Source organism: Lathamus discolor, chromosome 4, assembly GCF_037157495.1.
Source record: "Lathamus discolor isolate bLatDis1 chromosome 4, bLatDis1.hap1, whole genome shotgun sequence".
NCBI classification, from domain to species: Eukaryota; Metazoa; Chordata; class Aves; order Psittaciformes; family Psittacidae; genus Lathamus; species Lathamus discolor.
Genome location: NC_088887.1, coordinates 50,889,183 through 50,905,660, shown reverse-complemented (window position 1 = coordinate 50,905,660; position 16,478 = coordinate 50,889,183). Strand labels below are relative to the sequence as shown.

Here is a 16,478-nt window from a genome sequence, read left to right as displayed (position 1 = left end):
GAGTCTAATATTATCAAAATCTTTCCCTCAACCAGGCAAATGAGTTATGGGAATCTGAATTTGGTGTTCCACGTTCTCATGGATGGGTTCTCCTTCTTCAAAAAAGGTGTCTCTCTTTGTTGTCTTCTTTATTAGAAAAATGAGAAAAATTCATACCCCTGTAATTCCTTCTTTGACCTTAATCTTCAAAGACAGACCATCTCTTAAGATGCAGCCATCATTTTTGCTGAAGGTGGTATCTTAACGTGGCTTTGATTTGTTTGTTTTTCTTCATATTCCTTGTGCTTCTAAGAAACATGCCTTATTTTGTATCTTTAATAGCAAAACAGCTCCCTTTACATTTGTAGTCTAGACTTTCTCAGAACATATAGACTGTGTATATCTGTGACAGATCCAGTGGTTATCTAGATGGATGGTTCATGTTTCAGTATTTGCTATAAAACTTAGGCATTGATAACTTCCAACTGAGTGTACAGCTTCTGTGGGACTGTTGAGTGAACTGCTATTTATCTACTACTCTTTCCCCAAGCATTGCGCTGTCCTTGATGAGCTATCTCAAGAGCTGCCACAGCACTTGCTAGAGTCATCTAGAAGTGCTGTTTGCATGAGAGACATCAAGAACCTCTGCTAGATAGTTTATGACAGGTAGTTGTGTAAAGTCACACCATGTGAACAAACATGTGGATATTAATTTGAGAATGAAAAAAAGAAGACATCCTGAGCTATATTAGCAGGGTTTCCTTCAGTGTTTTAGATGGTGTCTCTCTGGCTGAGAAATAATTAAAATGTTTTATGGCATGCTGTGTTTTTTATGCCTTTGTGCCAAAGGTGATGACAACAGTGTGAATACATCCTTCATGATAACCGCAAAAGGAAAATCTCTGCATGCTGGAGTGATAAGGTGTAGGACAGATTTATTTATAGACCATGCTTTCTAAAGAAGACTAATTACTGGTAAGTTATGTTTCTTTCTGAATGGCCAATCTCTGTTTTACCCGTGAACTACCATTGAAGGATAATGGGACAGCAATCTGTATCAACAAAGATGGAATTGAACAAAGGGCCAAAATAAGATAGTTGCTTCTAATACAGAATTTGCAGAGAATAACAATAAACAATAAATATAAAAAACATTTTTTATCATGATTTGATATACAGGAGACACTTGACATGTTACACAATGTGTTTTACAGTATTTTTTAAGTAACTCTTTGGAGACAAAAGATGTCTTCTAAAACCTTTTTGGCAGTGTATTGCAAGATTACTCCATATTGACAGTGCCTTTAAACTGACAACATGGGGTGACAGTAAATGTCATCAATAGCTTTATCCTTGAAACAGTTCTTTTTCCTGTGCTAAACCGTAAGTTTGTTTGTAGGATAGGTTTGAAAGTGGTGTATTGAGATGTTAATGGTGACAACCTGAAGACTTCAGCCAGCCAGCACTCCAGGCTTTGCTTTCAGTAGAACTGTTGAGTTCCTTAGTATATATTAGGAAGTCTCCCAGTGTGCATGGAAGGACATGATCTTAGCACTGCCTCATGGGAATCCCATTTTCCAGATGGCCAGGACTGGTTTTCTGAAAGAGATGCCAAAGAATATAGTTGTACTTTGTTTTTTTCATTGCCTGTGAAGTGGCCACAGGTGCAGCTGAGGATCTGTTCTGCCCCTGAGTCAGCAATGCAGAGATCATGGATGCCTGAAGAATTTTCCAGTCTGAAGTTTTGCTGTGACTGATCATCTTGTCATCCTTTCTGCAATATCTGGTACCTCTTGAATCCTCATGGACAGCCCAGAGAACCAACAGCCTTCAGAAAGAACAGCCCAACATCAAACTTCTCTTAGTACCTAGACACATGCATACTTCTCCAGCTTATCTTCAACTGCTTTCTGCAGTAAGAGCAGAACTGCTTGTGCTCTTTCTGAGTTCTAGCCCAAAATCAGCATGTTTCAGTGGAAAGCTTTAAAGCTTTCCAGTCCCATCAATACTTATTTTAGGTCTTCCGCTACAGGTAATTTCTACAAGCAAAGAAATTATAGGCACAAATGTTGTACAGCTGACATTCTCCTTAATAATGCTGAACCGTCACTGCCTGAGGCAGCCAGATGTACCTTGTAACTTACTTCAGTTTCAACAAATGCAATGTCTACCAACATAGCTACCTATGGAGGACACTACTTGGGTTAGACACTTAATTACAAGCTATTTATCATACTAAATTATGGCTTTTTATAACTGATTTCAATTTTCTTTCATACATTGAAGATATTTATATTTAATACTTCTTGGTTTACAGTTTTTTACCCACCAGACTTTGCTATTTCCTATTTTATTCCTCCTCCCTTTAATTGTTAACTTTTTTACACTTGAAAGCCATGCCTTAAAAAGAGACGCATTGGGTATGTTTCTCATCAAGGATGCTTCACAGGGTTTGCTTTTAGAAGTAGTTCCTGCCTTCTAAAAAGGAAAATGTTTACTGCAGCATCTTCTCTTTAAATCACTGAGTCAGAATCTTAAAGAGAAAATCTTTAAATGTATGGAAGAACTACAAGAGTAAGGCAGCAAAGTATTCCTTGAGGAGTCAGGAAGGATAAGTGTTCACCAGAACAAACTAGGGCATGCCTTTCAGCTGCTTCACTTGTACACTGGTTGAAATTCAGGTAAAATATGGAGTCTGAGAAAAAAACCCAACCTTTGCCTTGGAGATACTTCTGCAGAGATTCGTGCCAGCATTCCCTCCAGAAGGAGAAAGCTGCATCTGGTGGAAAGGTTCAGGGACCTCCACTGAAACTCAAGAATCTCGTGAGGAGCCTTGGACAAGGGAAGTGTCTCTGTGGAGGCAGCCTGCTCAGCCCATGTGGATCTGCTTGTGGCATAAAGGTGAGATTACAAATTAAATCCTTTTTCACATTTTATAAAGTCATTTCAAATGGTGCTGTTCTTCCTCCTGACTGAATTTCTTCTGCCAGCCTTACTGATTTCAAACAAACAGAAAATTTGATATTTTCTCTCTTTTCTCTTGCTGTTTGAAAGACCACATAAATGAGTAAATTAACTACTGCATGATAAAAAAATAAACCTGATTCTACACAAAGGCTTGTCTTGCATGTAAAATAATGCATCTGTACAGTCAGTGTAGGTTTGAGGGCTCCTTTAACAATTGTAGTATTATGAGTAAAAATTGTCGAAACAAACTTAATTTTGTGTAACTGACTTACTTACATCAGAGTATCTGAAGATACTCTGGTCTATGGTTTGGTGCTGTTTTGTTGGGGTTTTTTTTATTTCCTAATTTTTTATTTCTCCTTCCCTGCTTTTGAAATTCATGAAAATGCCATTTTATTTGCAAAGCTTGTTGAAAAAGAATCTCATTTCAAATTACATTATTCTCCCTGAATGTCCTTATTTGTACTTCACAAGTTAATCACGAACACATTGGGAGTCTTTTTCCTTGAAGAATACTTTGCACTGTTTATATCTCTGATGTCCACAGGACCTCTGGATTGAAATCTGCCTTCTTCTCACTGAGTCTAGTTGTTTCTTCTCAATGCAGACAGGCAGAATCAAGACTCCTCCTGAAAGCACCTGTGGTTTTGATAGTCATTTTTTTTTTGTAGACAGCTGTTCCAGAACATCAGTGATGTAAGGTTTTGGGAGCTGGCTTTAATTTCTAACCAAAGCCTAGGATAAAAGGCCAGTTGTAATACTACTTTTTTATTTAAATAGTTCTTTTTTTGTCGTTGATGCTTGTACATCAGATTCCAGATGAGATCTGACCCATCTTTATATAGTGGCATTATTACTTCTCTATCTGTGGAAACTTTCTTATCTGACATATCAGAGGATCCCATTTGTCTTTCATGCCTGAAGCATGCTGGTGGCTTAGAGTCGTTCTGTGAATTACTAGTATGCTCAGTTCTTTCTCCTCAGTCAATTAAAACTGATGAACTCCTAAGTTACAGTGGACCTTTTTTCTGTCCCCAGGGTAGAATTCATCTTGTTTGACTTTAGTTGTCTAAATGCTGGGTGTCAGGTATAAATCACCTAAACACTCTCTACAGTCAATGCAGGAAGAGAAAGAGGCATCTCAAAAGGCACATTCAATTATATCTGAGATAAATCACCTCCTGGGTGTGCCTTTTATTCTCTATTGACAATATAGAGAGCCTAGACAGCCAGCTCAGTCTCAGTGGTGAATATAAGGAGATTAAGATTTCCTTCTTTACCCCCCGCCATTATCTTCACACTGTGTGGTTTTGAATTTTAATTCACATTGATTAGTATTTATCAAGGTCATCTATTCTACACTTTTGTTAGCGACATCTGATGATGATGCCTCCCATCTCTGAGTCAACAAAGCTCTTTAAAAGGCATGAAGCACACTGGTTCTCCAGAAGAAATTCGTTCTTAATGTGCAGCTATTTCCAGTATCTGTTTGAGAATGTTTTTTTTAGCAAGTTAGACCACATATCCCAGCTTTTTAGACTTTTTCCTTGTCTAATTGTTTGCCTTATTTCTACTCACATTTCTTAATGTTTTGCTTACAAAGTTTTAATACACTGTGAGAATTTATGAGAACATTTTGCAAAAGTTGCTGTGACTGGAGAAATTTCTGTGGTCACTTTTCATATATTTCATGCCAAGTAATTCTGAACTTTGTTTCTTTTGTGTGATCTTTCTGCTGATTTAAGATTAAACAGAATATTAATTCCACCAAAGGTACTTTGGAATGAAGCTACAGCTCAATTTAGCAGCAAACAGTATGGAACAGTTCCTTAACTGTAATATGAAGAACTAGTAATATTAAAAGTTTACTTTGATGATACTCCACAACTTGATGTTGATTTTATTTTGGCACCATCATGCCTGTACTGATTTGAGTCAGGATGTACCAACCTTTTCAGTCATTCTGAGTGAGTTCCAATACTGTCTGCCAGAGCTCCTAGTACATGTATGACACACTGCCTCTCTAAGCACTGCATACCATCAGTGTTGGAGGTAAAGCACTGAGGTTTGGTAGCTAAAAAAGGAGTGTTTAGGTTCTGTGTAAATCTCAGTATTCCATTTAGCATCAAACTTGAGTAGGAACAATTAACAGCACTTCATAATTGTTTCCAGTTTAACAATAGAGCTTTCTGAATCCTTGTTAGTATTTGTATAGAAATTACATAAATTGTATTTTGCGAAATTTAGAGTGGGCAGGATTCCTAACTGCATCTTCTCCTATTTCTAAATCCTGGGTCAAGTAAATTGCAAATCAGTATTAGTAAATAATACCAGTAATAAATAGTAGAAAAAAAGGCAGATGGAGAATGTGAAGCATTGTTTCAGGAATAATGCTGTAGTTTTAAATGAGAAGTCAAAAGACTATTTCACTTTTCTTAGGCAAATGCCATGTTTTTTCTTAGAACATATGTTGATAATTTGGCAGAGGTTCATAAACCCCTTGCATAGTTCTTACATTCTGATTCAGAGGCTGAGTTCTTTTACAAATGAATCTCACAATCGCAGATGGGCCATTTTATGGGATTCTAACAGCTGTTTGTTTACAATTATTGGTCAGGATACACGTCAATTTCCATGAAACAATTCATTATGCATATTCACAGCTTTCTTTAAATGTCTTTCTCAGTTCAAAATGGCCAAATACAGTGTCTACCTGGAGGTTAAACTCTTTTAAAAGATGTGAGTTTGTTGACAAAGAGCAAAGTACATTTTGATGGGTTTAAAATATTCTGCCAGCAGTTCAGAAAAGAACTACATCAGAAGCAGTCCAGACACATTCACTCTTTACTTTGAATGTGCATCATCAGTGATGTCAGTGGGACTCTAGTAAAACAGTTGTTAATTAACTTATGTCCCTTCTTTTGGCACTGCAGAATAAAAGCACAAAATGTTGTAGAAGCAACCTGAAGAGCAAACATTAGTTTGTTTGTTTCTTTATTAATAATTTATCTTGAAATGTTAACGATATTTTAAAGTTATCGAAATCTCCCTACCTGTGGCAACATTTCTAGGACTGGACCCCAATAATCTTGCTCCATCTGGATCATTGTGATACAAGAATTAATGTAAGACTTGCTCCTGCGAACATTCCTGACATAGCACACATTCAGTTGTGGCTGGCAGCTTAGGTTGACGGTGTCTTTTTCAATTATACCTTTGAAAACAGAAATGAAAGAAGCTGCAAACCTAAAATTACATTAATTTTAATTAATTCTCATTGAAGATGTTTTATGAGCTCTCTTGCATGCAAATAGACAATCAGAAGATAGCGCTGGGTCATATATAAAGATCAGAAAGTAAAATAGACACCTGAAACCCCCCTAAATCCCCTTATATCAAATCTGTTAGAAGCCTGTATGGCACAAACATTGAAAAACAGATATCATTTTAACATCCTTAATTTAGTAAGGTCAGTTGCTTTATAAGTCAATAATTGTTTCTTTAATTTAAAACAAAGGCCACCACTTGCCTGTTTAGATTTCAGTTAGTGAAAGATGGTGTAATGTCAGCACAGAGATTTGTTTTACATCAGTAGAAAGCAGAAGCTTTTTCTTGTGTTCTTCAAAGGGAGAACTATAGAGAGCGCTGTGAGCCATCCTAGAAACAGCAACGTGTCAAACTCCTTTGACAGAGAACAGAGTAGGATCCCATTCTGTACAGCCATATCTGGTTACTTGGTTACTATCTTCCTCATGTAGCTTTTCTTTCTACATGTCCAGCTTCACACACCACTGACATCCCAGTGCCTGTGTGTTGAGCAAGAGTGCTGGGGAAATTACGCATATGGGAAAGGGCAATATAAATTTTGCAGAGGCAGGCAGGTTTGATTTTGAAATGTCCTAGCATTGACAGCTTGACTAAGGACCTTCCCTGAGCTGTTTTAGTTAATTTTTAAAGTGATCTTCTAGAGTTAACAAACCCCAATAAATCTCTTTACATGTGGTATTGATATTCACACAGGTTTTGTATGTGCTCCTCCTGGATAGCTGTTCTGCAACCTCACTCCTTCCAAAGCTACAAACTTCATTGTTATTTCCAGATTAAAATTATACTCATCTTTGTTGCAAATGGGGCCTTTTAAACAGTTCTCTTCCAACTTCTGATAGCATCTTTCCACTTCACGTAGAATCAGGTTCCCTCTGTTTTTGTTTTTTTATCTAAATTCAACAATCTCCTTTACCATTTTGATGTAGATTCTTATGAATATATTTAATAAAGCCATTGATAATCATCCGTTTCTACCAACAGTACCTCATATGTGCATAATATGATCTCATTTACATTTTTCATTATCAGTGTATCAGTAGCTCCTAATCATCCTGACATTGATTAGTGCCAGCAGTTACGGTTTTAACCATTACCTTTTGACAATGCACGTTTATCTCACTGCTGTTACTTCTAATCCTTAAGCACATCTGACTTTCTAAATTTCAGTCTAATATTCCTGTCTAAAAAAACAAACTAAGCCAAACAAACAAACAAGGCAGAAAAACACCCACCCATCCCCAAACACTCCAGGAAAAAAAATACCCAATAAAATAAAACTGAAGTTATGGAATCCATATTAAAGCACCTCAGAAGTGAGTTCACTTCAAGAAATGAGGAGTTAAAATTTCATTTAAGGTGAAGTTTGGAAGAGTTACAACTGAGATCCGTGTTTCTCAGCATGGGTGTATAATTGAATGGACTTTTTTTTTTTTTTTCATTCAGCTGACCAAGATATTTTTAGCGTTTTCTAAACTATTTTTGGAAACACAGAAGACTTGTAGTAGAATAAAGGACATAAAAGACATGGAAAAGTAACAACCAGTGTAATTTTATACTGTGAAAATGAGGCACAGAATTCCCATGTTGAAAGCAATGCTCATAAAAAGCAATGGATGTCACAGGGTGTTCTTTCCTAGTCATATCAGGTCATCACTTGAAATATATATGCTACAGACTAACAGGTATAGTGCCTTCTAAATCCCTTGGAGAGCAATACAGGAGCTCACCATAGGGCCTTACTTCTGCAGTATCTGAGATGCACAGTCACAGCATCATTTGAGACAGAAAGCTAGGTTGCTCTGGCACCAGCTGATTTTTTAGTATGAAGGATGAAGATTTCTCAGCATTTCTGGGCAACTTATTTTCAATTTATTATTTAATGAAAGTGAAACTTCTTTTGCTGTCTCCAATCAAAATTCCCCACCTTCCAGCTTATATCCGTTACCTCTCAATCCTATTAATACAGTCCTATTATTGTGCACCTTTGAAAGGGCTCCACCATCTCTGTAACCTCCCAGTAGTTACCAGGTAGTTGGAGACAGGAGGGATGTCCCTCTCAGTCTTCTCCAGTTTGAACCAGCCCAGTTCTCTCAGCCTCTCTCCTTCTACCATGTGTGCTATCACTCTCACCATCCTGGCGGCTCTCTGCTGGATGCACTCAAGCTTGTCAGTTGCTTTCTTGTCCTCAAGAGTGCAAAGCTCTGCATGGTACTGGGAAAGGGTTTCAGAAGTGCTGAGCAGAGGGGGAGGGAAACATTTCCCTTGGCTTGCTGGCCACACTCCTGCTAATGCAGCCCAGGACGCTGTTCACATTCAACTTGTTGCCTATCAGCACCCTTTTTTCTACAGAGCTATCTTCCATCCAGTTGTTCCCTGGCCTGTACCAGTACCCGGGATTATTCCTTCCCAGATGCAGGGCTTTGCCTCTGTACAGGATCCGAATACACAGACCAAATGAATCTGATGCTCTTAGCCCAGAGATACTATTGACCCAAAATCCCAACTCTTTCATGTATCCTTGTAGAACAGTTCAGAGAGTATGTGAGCAGTTTCAGTGAACAGATGGTTAGCATTTGTAGCCAGTTTATAGTTACATTCTTAACTTTTTGCATAATTTTTCAGTTTTGACTTGGAAGGTTTTATCTGGATGATTTTATTTAAGACTGGGTCTTAAATTAAAACTGGGCTGAACTTCCAGAATGTCTCATTGGACTGCAAAAAGATCTTATTATAAGGGACAGGCATCTGGAGCTGTGTGGAGAAAGAGCAGATGCCTTGCAATTATCTTAAATTCTGTGTGCCTTTAACAACAAGCATGCCAAACAGCTGTGCTAGGTCAAATAAGAAACCCACATAACCATAGATTAAATTTGTCATGAGAATAATACTGATAGTATTTTTAAGCTGGGGACATTTCTCTTTTACCAATGACAAAGAAACAGAACAATGAAACCCATAAACTAAAACCCCATCAGACATACATTAATAACTTTCAGGCTACTTCAGCATATCAAAGGAAACAAAGGTACAGAGTTTAGGAAGTTCTCAAAGAACTGGACTTTGCCTGAAATGTATGAAAGCTCAGTTGAGCAAGCAGGGCTGGGTGGGGAATGGTGACATAGATTAGAAGATACCTGAAATCCCAAAGAGAGAGTTCCCAGAGGAAGTGGAAAAAGAAGACTGTCATTGTAATAACAAAGAAAACTATTGTCACCTTTCATTTTTAAAAATAGCACATACTAGGAGCCTCAGTAAGCATGCCAGTCCTGGCAAAACAAAAGTATTAAATACAACAACTACTTTTTTAAAGTAAATGAAACAGAGAGCTTGAAGGTGGGAAAAAAACAAAACCAGTAGGATAACAGGTTCAGATATGAGAATGAGGACTCAGTGCCATTAAAACCTCTTTGCAGAATTGAATCGTATAACCCATGCATGCCCATTTTCCAAGCAGGATGGGAAAGAAAGTGACTAGAAATTATTAAAGTACTACATAAGAACTCGTGCTATATTTTCATGCAAAGGTGTGAACTAAGGCTAAAGGATGGGTAGAGGCAGGGACAGCCAATGTGTTCAGATTGAAGGGTCTGGGGACCTTCAAGGTCTCTGCTGTTACAGCAGTGTCAGCAGTAAGCATGGGCTGCTGGATGGTGATTCTCAAAATAAAAAGTATCTTTGGTGAGATGCAATACTTTTTTTTTTTTTCTTTCTTCTCATTAAAAGTTTTCTGATTTCACCAGGAGAAGTCAAGTTATTTTACAGTTATACTGAGTCTTTTATTTGATTTTCATGGCCAAACTCTTAGCTTTAGCTCCCTTTTTCATTAAATAGCGGTTGAGGTGGAACTGGGCAGAGACTGAATGTGACATTTCTACACAAGAAAATAAAACTTTTTTACAGTCTTGCATTCAGGCAAGGCATGTGTTGAAGCGTTAAATGAAAAAAATGGTTTTCTTTTTATCTGCTAGATTGGGTAATATGAAAGTTACATAGCTTCTTACTACAGTCAGTCTACCATCTTTAGATTTCAACTTTGGCAGGGGGAGAGAAACAGCGCAGTTGTTGAAAAATGTTTTCAATATGACCTCAAGTCTTCTAGAAGTGAAAGCAACAATCTGAGTGGAATCAAATATTTGAGTACAGACATTTTTATCTTTTCTGCACTTTTATTTAGAGCAAGAGAAGAAATAAATGGATATGGGAACAAGGAATGAAAGATAATACAAAGTATAAAATGAACAACAGAAAAAATAGTAAGAAATAAATTGTCTTTTATCCAACTTGAAATATTCTATACTCTTTACCGTAAAAATTAATAGATGTTTGCATGGATTTCCAAAGTGCCGTGTGTGTGTGCATATAGTAACAAATAAGGTTTTCAAAGGCTCTGATTTCAGAGTCTATTGTGCTATTCTCCAGACTCAGTAAGTGTATAGGTCCATTAGGTCCATTAGGCTAAAGAGGCGAGGGAGAAAGAAAAGTTAAAAAATCCCACTTTAATGGGAAGTAAAAAGAAAAGTTGATTCTTCATGATTCTTCACTTAGATATTTCTTTCACTGCTGCCATGCTAGATTAGACCTACCTGGCTCACAGCAAAGGAAACCGTTTCAGTTTTATTAACAGTTCTCTCTCTACGCAGCTCACCCTAATGGATTGCTGCAATATCGTTTGACCTCAAAATATAAAACCCCATCAGATCAGTAGAACTTTTTAAGTCACAGTACATGACAATGAAATAGCCACAGATGAAAAATTTGCAAGTATGATTTGTCAAGAGTTTTTATTACAGAAGGAAAAAAAGATCACTCAAGCTGGCAAATACATCTTATCTCTGACATTTTCAGGTTTGATACTTAAATCACAATATGTCTTTTAACAAAAGCACATAGAAACTAAGAAAAGTATTTTTTATTGGTTTTGCTTTAGTTATGTAAAAAACTTCTATCTTATAATCTTCTTGATAGAAGATTGTAAAATAGAGATTATGTTCTTTAAGAATCTTTAATCTTTTAAAGATTCAAAAATTGATAGTTAAATTGTGGTGCCACCTTCAATTGGCTTTTCTCATTCCACATTGTCTAAAGCTACTCAGGAAAAGCAGATGCTGCCCAAGTTGAATAGGTTATCACATAAGCAGCAGCATCTGTACCTGTTAGATGTATTTTTGGCTTTATTGAGATCTCCTGAGTATGTACAAATTGCGAAGGGAGAACAACCGACCTTTCTGGAACATGTCCTTATTAATTTTGAAACAAATATTCACTTCTGTTTCTTTTGTGCAAACAATCAATATTTGATAGCTGTATTGACAGCCTGGTATTTTTAGTGGCTTGATTACTTTTGAGTAGTTTTGTCTCAGTCTGTCACCTTAAGTTTTTCAATTATTTTCCGAGTCTCAGATAAGCTTTACTGTAAGACTTAATATTTTCATTCCTGTTTTCATTAAAGGTAGCATCAAAATCAGTCCTTCATTAAGACCTGTTGAACAAGGCTGCTAGAAAAATGTAATGCTATATCTCAATCCAGTATGAATCAAATGCTTAATGGAACTATCTTCTGACTACTAATGTCTCCTTATTAACAAATGTATGAAAGGAAAATTAATCTTAGTAGACGCTTATCCGTTTAAAGACAATCAAGAAAAAAAAAGCACAGAAATCACTTAAGCAAAACCCTAGAAATAATACTGTACATGCAAATTATGAGAGTGAAGGGCAGATTTGAACTTTCTCAAAGCTTATAGCTGTTCAGAAACAGATTTTAGCATCTGTTTCATATCAGCCTAAATGGAGGTGAAGTGGGAAGCAATTATTTAGTATGGGCCTCTGGATCCCACAATAAAATACAAGAGTTTGGTACAGATAATTTTAACTGAATTTACCTTTGAAAATGTGGGATAAACAGACTCTGATTATTCATTTTGTTACTTACTCTACTGCCACTTCTGGACCAAAAAAGCCTAAATTCATGGATGAATCTTCTGGCACAATGAAGGAAAAGTTGGTTGTTGCATCTGTTTATTTTCAGACAATGATGATATTTTTGCATTAAAACTTAGGATGGCATTTATCAGACAAATACTGATCATTCCACCTTCACTTTATAGGCAACAGTAAAACAAGGGGCAACTCTGCAACAGAATTCCTCTTGTCCTAATGATGTATGTAAAAGAAGCCAGATTATTTGTACCCAAGAAATGCTGGGTTTTTTCTCCACTGATTCTAAATGAAGCTGTTTACGGTGTCAGGGAGGTTACTGCAGTTACAGAAGTCTAGTTTGTAAATGCGTAATGAGATGAATCCTATCACTAACTGCAGTTTGATCTTCATTTGCAGGAATTTCTTTGCTTTATAGCCCAGCTTTATTTGAATGGGCACATCCTGAAATCTTTGACTGCAAGCTCAGGTTTTGGAGAATTTTCAGATCTAGGAAGACAGGCAAAAATTTTACACTACATGTAACGAAGAAATTTTATTGTATCACTTTAAAAGGAGAGGAAGCATAAAAATCAAAACAAAACAAAAAAGCAGAATTCATGTGTAAAGTTTCTGTGTTGTTACAGGCCATTATATAGGTGCATCCTGTGTTCAGCTTATATTACATATTTGAGGTTAAGTCCTGAAGTTATGCAGACATAAACGTAGTTAGATGAAACCTTTGAATACTTCTACTGACTTGAAGAATTCAATGTAATCCTCTGATTTCAGTGCCTCACCTCCTTCAGTTCTCATTCTTCTAGCAGCATTTCTGCTCCTGTTTTTAAGAGCCCTGTCATAAGTTCATAAGTCCCATTTCAGTAGAAAATCACTAAGTACCACTCTTTAACATTTTAGTCAGAAGTGGCATCTGTTATTAGCTGTGCTAACCATCTCATCGCAGGTCTTTATTAGAGAAAGTTCTGACAAAAATAAAAGCACTCTTGGCTTCCAGCCATTACTTATCAATAGCTTTCCCCCTCTGTGAGAGAAAGTCTAGTATTGTCCATCTTCACTCACTGCCAGCAGGCTCATGGAAGCATTTCTTATCAGTGCTGGTAATATCTTGCTCACCAAACATGATTTAGTATGAACAGCAGCAGCTTCATAACGCAACAGCTTGCCCCCACCAAGCCCAGCTCTACCACACTTGTTTTCCCTGCATGTTCATCTTCTTCGGTTCAGTTAGGTGAAGGGCATTTGTCTATGTCCAGACTTTTCAGGTGGAGGAGTCTTGCTGCTCTCATTAGTTCAGTTCTTTAGATGTATCTAACACTGGAAAATTATTTCTGTCTGCTCCATGTTTGGGGCTGCTATTCGCGAGCTGATTCTTTGCGTGACCTCAGCCAGTTTATGCTTTGACAGATGTGAAAATAGGGAACCTAATCAAGAATAAAAGTGATAGTATGTTCTCATCCCTAAGGAAAGAAAAAAAAAAAAAAAACAAAAAACCTAGCAGCAAAAGAACTTTGTAAATTCCCACTTAAATGAAAGCCCAGAGAAACATCATCTTCAGGGTATGCCCTGAAAGTTCTAAGTAATAGGAATAATAATTTAAAAAATGGCATTTGAGAATGCATTCCAGAGAGAGAAGATATCTCCTCTTTTGACAAACAGAAGCTGAACACCTTTGCTAAATTGACTGGCATTGAAAAGGACAGACACGCATGGTCAAAAAAATGGCCCTAAATGCATTTCTAGGTCAAGAGCAACATCCTAAATTCTGTTTGCAAAGTCCTGGGTAGCCAAGGAAAACTATGGAGCACAGATGTCATCAAGACAGTTACCTAATGCACCCTAATTAGGAGAATGTCACAGTTTGTATCAGCTCCCTTGACCCATGATTTTGAGGAACACCCTGAATAAGAACAGTCTAGAGACTGTTTGCATACAGAAGTGTTGAAACCACCTGATTAGTAAAGGCAATTGTCCTGGTTACTATTGCTACCCTCTGTATTTCGTAACTGCTGAAGGTCACCAACTAGGAACTGAATTAGCAAGAAAAAGAAAATCAACCAGATAATTCTGCAAAAAGGAGAATTTTACTCTTGTCATATTCCTCTGGTTGCTAGCCTGGTTAGGCGGGACAGGCCTGTCTTGGTAAATTTGTTCATACCCTCATATAAGATAACATGCACAGAAAATCATTGCAAGGCACAAGAGATTTGGGACAGGGATCATTAGCACCATGTCCTGTGTTCTCATTGTTTTCATGAGGTCTTTCTAGTGGTTGATCTGGGAGTAAGAAACAACTGTCCTTTGGAAACACTCAACAAGAAAAACTTTCACCGTGGTGTATCCCTCTGCCACAGCTGCAGGCAAGTTACCACCAACTCACCCATGTTACTGAAAGTAGGGCATGCGTTTTACAACATCAACAGAAGCGTAACACACAGCACCCTTCAGAAACTCCCATTATTGATACAGATGTGCAGAACTTCACCTTTATCTGCTTTTAAGCATGTCTTCAGCAATGGATGTGCTGTATCACATCTGAAGTTTAAAAAGCTGCTGCGAATCCTGGTATGTGGTTTTCACAAACTCATTTGAAATTAAAATTTCAGTTGAATAACCGATTTAGAAAAAAATCTATTATTCCGCAGTGCATTATGTGGCAATAACTGAGTGACAAATTTCAAGTTACAAAGCATAAACATTTTTGCCTGAGAACTCTGAGGAAGTCCTCATATTGTGTAACTTTGAAAGTGTTTCCTTTACCACTGACTTGGAAGCAGTTAATGGAATTTCTTCAAAATATTGCGGGAGAAGTTGGATCTGAGCAGACACCAAAGTCTAAAAGTGCATTCCTCATAACCCAGAGGTAGTCCTGAAATAGGTTCCTTAACAACCTGCCATTCAGCTTTCTCTAACCAGATCAAGTGTTCTTTATTTCAAAGCTGTGCAGTGGCACACAAGTGAAGAGAGTGAGTGTGCACATGTCACGAGCTCGTTGTATGAGATACTAGCATAGGAAGCCAAACCCTGAAATACTGTTGGTGTCCACGCCTGGATTTGCCATTGACTGATTGTGTGATATTGAATAGTTAATTTAGACATAAAAATTAAAAGGAGTTAAGGATTTTAAGGGTTGATAGGTAAAAGCTTTTAATAATCCTTTGAAGGAGATTTTCAGACAGTGCATACACATCCAGACGGAAGTCTTATCAGGGATTTGGCAACGCCAGATGCATGTGAAAGAAAGCAATGCTAAATAAGTAGTTCTGCAACCAATCCACAATCAGTTGTGCTGGATTATTTCCTCATTCGAGAAGCCAACCCTTTATTACAAAAGTACAACCTATAAGTGATGTCATTTTATTTCCTGGAAATTCCCTTCAAATTCCAAAAAAAGAAAAATCATTTGTGTAGTGAAAATAGATGTGGGAAAAATACTTTATTCTGGAGAGACATTTTGAGCAATGGGAAAGAAAAATGAAAGAAAGATTTTGTTCTAGTTGCACTTAATTTCCCACAGAATACTTTGTAGACAAAATGACTGGGGCGATAACCTCAATTGTTCAAACCTATTAAGCAAATTAATCTGTGAATTTATTTAGAAGTACACCAGGTTCTCTCTTGCAGTACTGGGCTTTGAAAGTTCACAATAGGTTTCACATGAGAAGCATGAGACTGATGCTGGCAGTCACTTTATTTGTTTAGGTTGGGACAGGAGCAAGAAGAGAAACACTTCAAATGTTTACCCTGCATAAAATAATTTAATCACATCCATTAAGTCTGTGAGACTGAATCAAATCACAGAAGCCTGTAGCATTGGTGAACTGATATTCTCTGCAGTATTATGAGAAACATTAATGACTAACATTTGATTAATGCTGTTAATTTAATGATTAAAAAACCCCATAAAGATCAATAAGAATTACTGCCTATAACACCTAGAGGGAAATTAGATTGAAATTGTTTGCATGATTCATGATTTTTTCATTGAAGTTCTCAATCTACTGTAAAATCTGTACAGGTGTAAAAGCTGTGGTGATCATTTAATACACCAGCAGGGCATCTCAGATAGGAATTTATACAGTAAAATGATCTTAGCATGCATTCTCTGAGAGATTGCACTGCCCTCTAAGCCTGGGAAGTGCAGACAGTTCAGTCGGTAGCCCCACACCTGGCCAAGAAAGGAGCTTTAGAGGCAAATCCATGTCCTTCACCATTTCATCTTTTAGAACTGACAGTTCCATTATGCTGATCTTTTCTGCTGTTAAAATATC

General features: G+C 37.2%; 1 long non-coding RNA gene across 1 annotated transcript; it reads right to left on the bottom strand.

The window, feature by feature from the left end:
• Positions 1-911: 911 nt before the first annotated feature.
• Positions 912-6,154, bottom strand: LOC136012660 (uncharacterized). The gene is made up of 3 exons (XR_010611878.1): positions 6,000-6,154; positions 2,693-2,863; positions 912-1,807 (listed from the first exon to the last, which is right to left on the bottom strand). It is a non-coding gene; the product is annotated as an uncharacterized LOC136012660 (long non-coding RNA).
• Positions 6,155-16,478: the final 10,324 nt, after the last annotated feature.